This window comes from Neophocaena asiaeorientalis, unplaced genomic scaffold (genome assembly GCF_003031525.2).
Source record: "Neophocaena asiaeorientalis asiaeorientalis breed wild unplaced genomic scaffold, Neophocaena_asiaeorientalis_V1.1 scaffold190, whole genome shotgun sequence".
NCBI lineage: Eukaryota > Metazoa > Chordata > Mammalia > Artiodactyla > Phocoenidae > Neophocaena > Neophocaena asiaeorientalis.
The window spans coordinates 7,425,631-7,436,516 of record NW_020175017.1 but is presented as its reverse complement, the minus strand read 5'-3'; the positions used below and the strand labels follow the sequence as shown (position 1 = coordinate 7,436,516).

Sequence of the window (10,886 nt, the reverse complement as noted above, 5' to 3'; positions counted from 1 at the left end):
TTCTTTAGCAGCTTAGACTCTGTAGAGGCCGACACAGAGACTGAGCGCGCTGGTGGGTTTCACGACTTTGCCGTCGGTGGCGAATGGTCCCCGTGGCAACCGCCTTCTGACGTCAAGGGTTCTTGACGTCATGCCAGCGTGAGATCACCCGTGACATTACCCCGCTTTGGTTTCCTGTGCAAGCAGCCAGAGGAGGAGCCCGAGAAAGTCAGGGAAGATAATTCCTGCGTGCGCTTTTGTAAGCCTAGTGACTCTTAGACAAGCTCCCCGAGTAGTTTTTGTGTTTTAAAAGTCCTCCGCCTGTCTCTGCTGTTTACTATGTAAATTAAGAAGTAACTTAAGAACATAGCACCAAAACAGATGTGCAATATATTTTAGGTGCCAATTCTGAAGGCTTTGGTAGTAACACCCCTTCATTTCCTTAATTTGAGTTTTGTTTAAAGGATTTTTGTTTGTTTTGCAAAGTGATGATTTTCAATTTACTGTAGTATAGAGACTTGTAGGGTTATAGTACATCCTCTTGGTAAAAATTATCTTGCACAAATAAATGAATTCTCCCAAAAGCATGCTATAACAGAAAGAAAACTTACAGGGAAAAGAAATCTGAATAACTTTAAGCGTTAATTTTCTTGATATGTAGAGTTCACAAATCCAGGAGAAAATTGCTAAGGTACAGGTAGAAAAGTTAGTAAGGACATGAAAAAAAAATCACAGAAGTCTATACTCAACTAAAATGTGAAAAATGTTCACACTCACGGATAATTTTTAAAAATCAGATTAAAACAATGTTTCTTTTTAAACAAATTTTAAACAGCTTTATTGAGGTATACCTGATATACAATAAACTGCACATTTTCGAATTGTACAGTTTGGTAAGTTGGACATTTGCATACATCCATGAAAACATAAGCACAATCAAAATATTGATCACGAAGGGGCCTCTTGCCCCTTTGTAATCCTTCCCTTCTACCACCCCACCTCTGGTGCACCAGCAACCACTGATCTGCCTTCTGTCACCCGGAATTTGCATTTTCTAGAGTTTTATAGACGTGTAAGCATACAGTATATGCTTTTTGTCTGGCTTCTTGCGCTCAATATAGTTTAATTTTTAATAATGAAATATTTTATCAGTCAAAATAGGAAAGTTTGTTTTTAAATTAGCCATCGTACTGCTGGTAAAGGCAGCAGCAGACACTCCTATTGCTTGCTAGAAAGAAGCAGTAATTACTACAAAATTTGGCATTATGTATCAAGACACTTAAAAATATTTATATATAATTTGATTCATTAGTTTCACGTTTAGAACCCTACTCTAAAATATCAGAAATGGGAAAAATATGTAAAAATATTAAAGCATGATTTATAACATTGGAAGATTAGAAACTGTGAATGTCCATCAGAGAGGAGGTAAACATCCAGTAGGTGGAATGACATACAGCCATGAAAATTATGAATATGAAGACTTTTTAATGACATGGAAAATACTCAATAAAATATTAAGTGTAAAAGCAATATAAAGCTGAAAATATGTTATCAAAACTGTGAAAGAAATTATGCATACAAAATGTAATTAGAAAAAAGATTTTAAAAATCCAAACTTGTGATTATATCTGCAAAGTGAAATCACAGGTGATTTAAAATTATTTTCTATATATTTTGCTTAGTATTTTTTTACTAAAATGTTTTACTATATTGCTTTCACAACTTAAAAAAACAGAAGTTTAAAGAAAATTAGGAAAATCTAATGTACCAATTTTAAACTCACAAAACAAATTAAGATGTATGTGTAGGAATAGAAACTCCTTGAAAACAAAGGCTTTTTTAAAAAAAATTATCATATGTCCTACTATGGTATCGAATAAATATTTGTTGATTTTTAAATTATGTTTACATTACAAAATGGTCTCTTTTGGTAGTGTGAGTCATCCAACCCCATGATTCTGACTATCATTTATTTGGTAGTCAGATAGGACTACCTGTGTCCCTATCTGTAACCCAAGTCTCTTTTCAGAGCTTCCACAAGCTACTCAGATTCAATACATACAAAACAGCACTCATCATCTTTGTCCTCCCCCCTCCCAAACCTGATCTTCCTCCTTCATCAAATATCTTCACTGATATTACCACTATCTGCTCAGTTTTTCAATCCAAAAACTATCTTTTTTTTTTTGGCTGTGTTGGGTCTTCGTTGCTGTGCACAGGCTTTCTCTAGTTGCGGCGAGCGGGGGCTACTCTTTGTTGCCGTGCGCGGGCTTCTTATTCCGTAGCTTCCCTTGTTGCGGAGCATGGGCTCCAGGTGCTTGGGCTTAAGTAGTTGCAGCACGTGGGCTCAGTAGTTAAGGTGCGCAGGCTCTAGGGCGCACAGGCTCAGTAGTTGTGGCTCGTGGGCTCTAGAGCACAGGCTCAGTAGTTGTGGTGCACGGGTTTAGTTGCTCCACAGCATGTCCCAGAAGGGATCAAACCCGTGTCCCCTGCATTGGCAGGCAGATTCTCAACCGCTGGGCCGCCAGGGAAGTCCCAGAAGCCAGTATTATCTTAAGGCTTCTTCTTCTCTCTTGTCCAATCTGTTACCAAGACCTGATGATTCTACTTCCTAAATATTTCTTGATTTAGTCCTCTTCTCTCCATTATCACAACTTTTGTTCAGGCTCAGGGCTTCACCATTTGTAGCCACATATGCTAGAAACGGCAGTGGTTTCCTCCACCCCCACATCTTAGTAGAGTTTGAGCATCTACTCCTTTTTAAGTAAATTTTAAGAGTTAAAAAAATAAAAAGCCCAATAGTCCTCTCTTCTTGCAATCAGTACTTGAATATCTGTGTTAATGAAGAAAAGATGTGGCATGGATAAATCAAGACATCATTTTTTTTCTTTTCTTTTCTCTTTTTTTTGGTATGGTTTATGGTTTTTGCATACATGTTTGCTTATGGATATATTTTATAGTTAGGAAAAGCACAACACTTTGGATCAAAAAACAAAACCCATATTGAGGGACTAACTTCAAAGAAGGTATAAACATGTCCAGATTTTATACCTTGCTCCCACTTCATAGTGATTATAACCAATCCCTAAGTTTGTTAAGATGATGCAGGAAAAGCAGACCTAGACTGTTGTTCTTTCTAAATTTACTGAAGTGGAGATTAAAAAAAAAAAGTAATTAGCCACATTGATTGCAGTGGATATATGTTGGCTTGCTACCTTCTGATAATCATACCCAGATTTTCCTTTGGAAAGCCACCCCTCTCTTGGTCTCATTTGATCTCCTGCCACACTGCCACCTTTAGACTTCAGTATTCTAGCACCCTGGGCAAAGCAAGTGTGTTAGGGATGGGCACATGGCCAGGTCAGTCTAATAAAACTCTCTCCTACAGCTGTTGGAAAAGAGAAGCTCTTTTTTTTCCAGGATGAAGTCCTGGAACTGCTAGGAACCAACATGTGAAAAGAATCTGCTGGGGATAAAGCCAACACTTTGAGAACAGAGAGTATATTTAAAAGGAGAGTAAGTCTTGAATTGCTTGGGCATTTGGATCCAAGTTGCCTGAAGTACCATGATCTTTTCTATTTCACAGGTCAGTGTAGTCCTTATTTTGCTTATCCCAGTTTCGGTTGAGTCTGTCTGAGCCTCATTTTCCTCATATGTAAACCACATCATTAATTATGATAATTAGGTAAGAAATGGTATGGAAAGTTACTTTTAAAATGGCTGACACATCTTATAATGCTCCTCTCCTTTCCTTCATAGACTTTTTTTTTTAACATCTTTATTGGAGTATAATTGCTTTACAACGGTGCGTTAGTTGCTGCTGTATAACAGTGAATCAGCTATATGTATACATATATCCCCATATCCCCTCCCTCTTGAGCCTCCCTCCCACCCTCCCTATCCAACCCCTCTAGGTGGTCAAAAAGCACTGAGCTGATGCACCTGCTTCCCGCTAGCTATCAATTTTATATTTAGTAGTGTATGTATGTCAGTGCTACTCTCTCACTTCGTCCCAGCTTACCCTTCCCCCTCCCCGTGTCCTCAAGTCCATTCTCTACGTCTGCGTCTTTATTCCTGTCCTGCCCCTAGGTTCTTCAGAACCATTTTTTCTTTTCTTTTTTTTTAGATTCCATATATATATATTAGCATATGGTATTTGTTTTTCTCTTTCTGACTTACTTCACCCTGTATGACAGACTCTAGGTCCACCCACCTCACTGCAATTAACTCAATTCATTTCTTTTTATGGCTGAGTAATATTCCATTGTATACATGTGCCACATCTTCTTATCCAGTCGTCTGTCGATGGACGCTTAGGTTGCGTCCATGACCTGGTTATGGTAAATAGTGTTGCAATGAACATTGGGGTGCATGTGTCTTTTTGAATTATGGTTTTCTCTGGGTATATGCCCAGTAGTAAGATTGCTGGGTCATATGGTAATTCTATTTTTAGTTTTTTAAGGAACCTCCATACTGTTCTCCATAGCGGTTGTATCAATTTACATTCCCACCAACAGTGCGGGCGGGTTCCCTTTTCTCTACACCCTCTCCAGCATTTGTTGTTCATAGATTTTTTGATGATGGTCATTCTGACTGGTGTGAGTCAATACCTCATTGTAGTTTTGATTTGCATTTCTCTAATGATCAGTGATGTTGAGCATTCTTTCATGTGTTTGTTGGCAATCCGTATATCTTCTTTGGAGAAATGTCTTTTTAGGTCTTCTGTCCATTTTTGGATTGGGTTGTTTGTTTTTTTGATATTGAGCTGCATGAGCTGCTTGCATATTTTGGAGATTAATCCTTTGTCAGTTCCTTCGTTTGCAAATATTTTCTCCCATTCTCAGGGTTGTTTTTTTGTCTTGTTCAGGGTTTCCTTTGCTTTGCAAAAGGTTTTAAGTTTCATTAGGTCCCATTTGTTTATTTTTGTTTTTATTTCCATTTCTCTAGGTGGTGGGTCAAAAAGGATCTTGCTGAGATTTATGTCATAGAGTGTTCTGCCTATGTTTTCCTCTAAGAGTTTTATAGTGTGTGGCCATACATTTAGGTCTTTAATCCATTTTGAGTTTATTTTTCTGTATGGTGTTAGGAAGAGTTCTAGTTTCATTCTTTTACATGTACCTGTCCAGTTTTCCCAGCACCACTTATTGAAGAAGCTGTTTTTCCCCATTGTATACTCTTGCCTCCTTTATCAAAGATAGGGCAACCATAAGTGCGTGGGTTTATCTCTGGGCTTTCTATCCTGTTCCATTGATCTATACTTCTGTTTTTGTGCCAGTACTATACTGTCTTGATTACTGTAGCTTTGTAGTATAGTCTGAAGTCCGGGAGCCTGATTCCTCCAGCTCTGTTCTTCTTTCTCAAGATTGCTTTGGCTGTTCGGGGTGTTTTGTGTTTCCATACAAATTGTGAAATTTTTTGTTCTAGTTCTTGAAAAATGCCATTGGTAGCTTGATAGGGATTGCATTGAATCTGTAGATTGCTTCTAAGTTCTTGAAAAATGCCATTGGTAGCTTGATAGGGATTGCATTGAATCTGTAGATTGCTTTGGGTAGTATAGTCATTTTCACAATGTTGATTCTTCTAACCCTAAAACATGGTATATCTCGCCATCTATTTGTATCATCTTTAATTTCTTTCATCAGTGTCTTATAGTTTTCTGCATACACGTCTTTTGTCTCCTTAGGTAAGTTTATTCCTAGGTAATTTATTCTTTTTGTTGCAGTGGTAAATGGGAGTGTTTTCTTGATTTCAATTTCAGATTTTTCATCATTAGTGTATAGGAATGCAAGAGATTTCTGTGCATTAGTTTTGTATCCTGCTACTTTACCAAATTCATTGATTAGCTCTAGTAGTTTTCTGGTAGCATCTTTAGGATTCTCTATGTATAGTATCATGTCATCTGCAAACAGTGACAGTTTTACTTCTTCTTTTCCAATTTGGATTCCTTTTATTTCTTTTTCTTGTTTGATTGCTGTACCTAAAACTTCCAAATCTATGTTCAATAATAGTGGAGAGAGTGCGCATCCTTGTCTTGTGCCTATTGTGCTATTAGAGGAAATGGTTTCAGTGTTTCACCATTGAGAATGATGTTGGCTGTGGGTTTGTCATATACGGCCTTTATTATGTTGAGGTACGTTCCCTCTATGCCTACTTTCTGGAGAGTTTTTATCGTAAATGGGTGTTAAATTTTGTTGAAAGCTTTTTGTGCATCTATTGAGATTATCATATGGTTTTTATCCTTCAGCTTGTTAATATGGTGTATCACATTGATTGATTTGTGTATATTGAAGAATCCTTGAATTCCTGGGATAAACCCCCCTTTATCATGGTGTATGATCCTTTTAATGTGCTGTTGGATTCTGTTTGCTAGTATTTTGTTGAGGATTTTTGCATCTATGTTCAACAGGGATATTGGTCTGTAGGTGTCTTTTCTTTTTACATCTTTGTCTGGTTTCGTATCAGGGTGATGGTGGCTTCATGGAATGAGTTTGAGAGTGTTCATTCCTCCCTCTGCTATATTTTGGAAGAGTTTGTGAGGGATAGGTGTTAGCTCTCTCTAAATATTTGATAGAATTCAAATGTAAAGCCATCTGGTCCTGGGCTTTTGTTTGTGGGAAGATTTCTAATCACAGTTTCAATTTCAGTGCTTGTGATTGGTCTGTTTATATTTTCTATGTCTTCCTGGTTCAGTCTCAGAAGGTTGTGCTTTTCTAAGAATTTGTCCATTTCTTCCACGTTGTCCATTTTATTGATATATAGGTGCTTGTAGTAATCTCTCATGATTCTTTGTATTTCTGCAGTGTCAGTCGTTACTTCTCCTTTTTCATTTCTAATTCTGTTGATTTGAAACTTCTCCCTTTTTATCTTGATGAGCCTGGCTAGTGGTTTATCAATTTTGTTTATCTTCTCAAAGAATCATCTTTTTTTATTATTTCTTATATTCTTTTATTCTGCATTGCATCCAAACATTGTGTTACTTAGATCATTATCTCCACAAAATTCTAATTGCTAAATAAAGCCTATTCCCTAGATATCAATTCTCCATACCTAACGAAAATGGCATTTTATAGAGCTCTTAGATACTATATCCCAGGAAGCATATGCAGCATAAAGGTGGCCAATATTCAGAAGCTAGATTTTCTTGTACTGCCCAAGTGATCAGGAATAACCAAAACATTTTAAATGAATGAAAATTATTTATGGTCTAAAAAACACTTGAGGATAAATCTGAGGAATACAAAATATAGGAGAAAAAAATAAGCATGGAATGCATTCTGTATCATCCAGTAATTTTGCTGCAGTGAGTCCGTTTTCAAGGCAGGTTCCTAGGTTTTTACGGCTTATAATGTAAACCTTTATGAGAAGATTCTGACTTTGAGAAATGACATGTGGAATTATGCTGGTTTGTAAAATGAGTGTAATCCGAATCCTCAGCCTCTGTCATGGTAGGTGGTAGTGGCTGTGCTGGCCTGTCATTCTTAGAATGGTGAGGTTCATCACTCTCTTTTGACTTTGAGTGTGCTGATTTAGCTGTCTTGTGCTTCCACTCGGGGTCATGCTTTCTTTTGTCCAAAGATGATTTCTCCCATTCCCTGGCTTTCTTGTAAGCTTTCTTTTCTTCAGCCATTAGAAGTCTAGCGATTTCCTCATCCTGAGCTACCTGAGCTCCTCTCCTGTCCACCTGGGTAGCCAAAATTTCTTCTTCTTGCAGTTTTCTGGCAATTTCAGCATGATACCATTTCTGACCCCCTGTTGGTCACTCGTGATGGAGTAGAGACCGCTTCCTTCATCACTCTGGGCTTCATTCCTCCATCTTCATAATAGTAACTATCACCATAAGCATTGGCTCCAGGGGACTCTGGAAAGTGTTTTTTTCGCTTTTTCTCTTCCTGTAACTCTTTTTCTTGCAAGAGTCGAGCTATGTCCTCATCCTTCTTCTCCTGAACGTGTCGTCTCTCGGCCTCAATAGCCAGCTTCTCCTGAATCTCCTGAGCAATTTCACAGTCTTGTTGTTCACTGAGCTTTTTGGAGACTGAGTAATCAACTTCCATGATTTTCCCATGCAATTCTACTTTACCTCTCCATTGTGCTAATCCGGGCTCCGAAGGCTCCGCTGCGCTCCCCTCCCTGCCCTCTCCTGCTGGTGGCCCTGGTGAGACCCGCCGAAGTCCCCCGGGGGCCGCTTCCGCGAGAGCCAGGTTCCTGCCTGCTTCTGGTCACCTTGACCTCGCCGCCGCCCCGCCCCCCACCCCGCGCGCCGGTGGGGAAGGGGCTCTGGCCAGGCCGAGGTTCGGGGGGTGCAGAACGTGGCCTGGGGGCGAGCGTGGCTCCCAAGAATCATCTTTTAGTTTTATTGATCTTTGCTATTGGTTCCTTCTTTTCTTTTTCATTTATTTCTGATGTGATATTTATGATTTCTTTCCTTGTGCTAACTTTGGGGTTTTTTTGTTTTTCTTTCTCTAACTGCATTAGGTGTAGGTTACGTTGTTTATTTGTGATTTTTCTTTTTTCTTGAGATAAGATTGAATTGCTATAAACTTCCCCCCCAGAACTGCTTTTGCTGCATCCCATAGGTTTTGGGTCATCATGTTTTCATTGTCATTTGTTTCTAGGTAGTTTTTGATTTCCGCTTTGATTTCTTCAGTGATCTCTTGGTTATTTAGTAGTGTATAGTTTAGCCTCCATGTGTTTGTATATTTTACAATTATTTCCTGTAATTGATATCTAGTCTCATAGCGTTGTGGTCACAAAAGATACTTGATACAATTTCAATTTTCTTAAATTTACCAAGGCATGATTTGTGACCCAAGATGTGATCTATCTTGGAGAATGTTCCATGAGCACTTGAGAAGAAAGTGTATTCTGTTGTTTTTGGATGGAATGTCCTATAAATACCAATTAAGTCCATCTTGTTTAATGTATCATTTAAAGCTTGTGTTTCCTTATTTATTTTCATTTTGGATGAGCTGTCCATTGGTGAAAGTGGGGTGTTAAAGTCCCCTACTATGTTTGTCGATTTCCCCTTTTATGGCTGTTAGCATTTGCCTTATGTATTGAGGTGCTCCTATGTTGGGTGCATAAATATTTACAATTGCTTTATCTTCTTCTTGGATTGATCCCTATATCATTGTGTAGTGTCCTTCACTGTCTCTTGTAATAGTCTTCATTTTAAAGTCTATTTTGTCTGATATAAGAATTGCTACTCCAGCTTTTTTTTGATTTCCATTTGCATGGAATATCTTTGTCCATCCCCTCACTTTCAGTCTGTATGTGTCCCTAGGTCTGAAGTGGGTCTCTGTAGACAGCATATGTATGGGTCTTGTTTTTGTATCCATTCAGCCAGTCTCTGTCTTTTGGTTGGAGCATTTAATCCATTTACATTTAAGGCAATTATTGATATATATGTTCCTATAACCATTTTCTTAATTGTTTTGGGTTTGTTTTGTAGGTCTTTTTTCCTTCACTCGTGTTTCCTGCGTAGAGAAGTTCCCTTAGCATTTGTTGTAAAGCTGGTTTGGTGGTGTTGAATTCTCTTAACTTTTGCTTATCTGTAAATGTTTCAATTTCTCTCTTGAATCTGAATGAAATCCTTGCTCGGTAGAGTAATCTTGGTTGTAGGTTTTTCCCTTTCATCACTTTAAATATGTCCTGTCACTAGTTTCTGGCTTGCAGAGTTTCTGCTGAAAGTTCAGCTGTTAACCTTATTGGGATTCCCTTCTATGTTATTTCTTGCTTTTCCCTTGCTGCTTTTAATATTTTTTCTTTCTATTTAATTTTTGATAGTTTGATTAATATGTGTCTTGGTGTGTTTCTCCTTGGATTTATCCCATATGGGACTCTCTGTGCTTCCTGGACTTGATTGACTATTTCCTTTCCTATATTAGGGAAGTTTTCAACTATAATCTCTTCCAATATTTTCTCAGACCCTTTATTTTTCTCTTCCTCTTCTTGGACCCCTATAATTTGAATGTTGGTGTGTTTAATGTTGACCCAGAGGTCTCTTAGACTGTCCTCAGTTCTTTTCATTCTTTTTTCTTTATTTTGCTCTGCAGTAGTTATTTCCACTATTTTATCTTCCAGGTCCCTTATCCGTTTTCTGCCTCAGTTATTCTACTATTGATTCCTTCTAGAGGATTTTTAGTTTCATTTATTGTGTTGTTCATCATTGTTTGTTTGCTCTTTAGTTCTTCTAGGTCCTTGTTAAACGTTTCTTGTATTTTCTCCATTCTTTTTTCCAAGATTTTGGATATCTTTATTATTATTACTCTAAATTCTTTTTCAGGTAGACTGCCTATTTCATCTTCATTTGTTTGGTGTGGTGGGCTTTTACCTTGTTCCTTCATCTGCTGCATATTGCTCTATCTTCTCATTTTGCTTAATTTACTTACTGTGTTTGGGGTCTCCTTTTCGCAGGCTGCAGGTTTGTACATCCTGTTGTTTTTGGTGTCTGCCCCCAGTGGGCAAGGTTGGTTCAGTGGCTTGTGCAGGCTTACTGGTGGAGGGGACTGCTGTCTGTGTTCTGGTGGGTGGGGCTGGATTTTGTCTTTCTGGTGGGCAGGGCTGTGTCCATTGGTGTGTTTTTGGGTGTCTGTGAACTTAGTATGATTTTAGGCAGCCTCTCTGCTAATGGGCGGGGTTGTGTTCCTGTCTTCCTAGTTGTTTGGCATAGGGCATTCAGCACTGGAGCTTGCTGGCCGTTAGGTGGAGCTAGGTCTTAGCATTGAGACAGAGATCTCTGGGAGAGCTCTCGCCGACTGATATTATGTGGGGCCAGGAGGTCTCTGGTGGTCCAGTGTCCTGAACTCAGCTCTCCCACCTCAGAGACTCAGGCCTGACACCGGGCCAGAGCACCAAGACCCTGTCAGTCACATAGCTGCCTTGAGTCATGTGTACTGTGTTTTGAT

The 10,886-nt window shown here is 38.7% G+C and overlaps 1 pseudogene; it reads right to left on the bottom strand.

Annotated features, from left to right (window-relative positions):
* Positions 1-7,142: 7,142 nt before the first annotated feature.
* Positions 7,143-8,033, bottom strand: LOC112411160 (coiled-coil domain-containing protein 50 pseudogene; annotated as a pseudogene).
* Between the last annotated feature and the right edge of the window lie 2,853 nt (positions 8,034-10,886).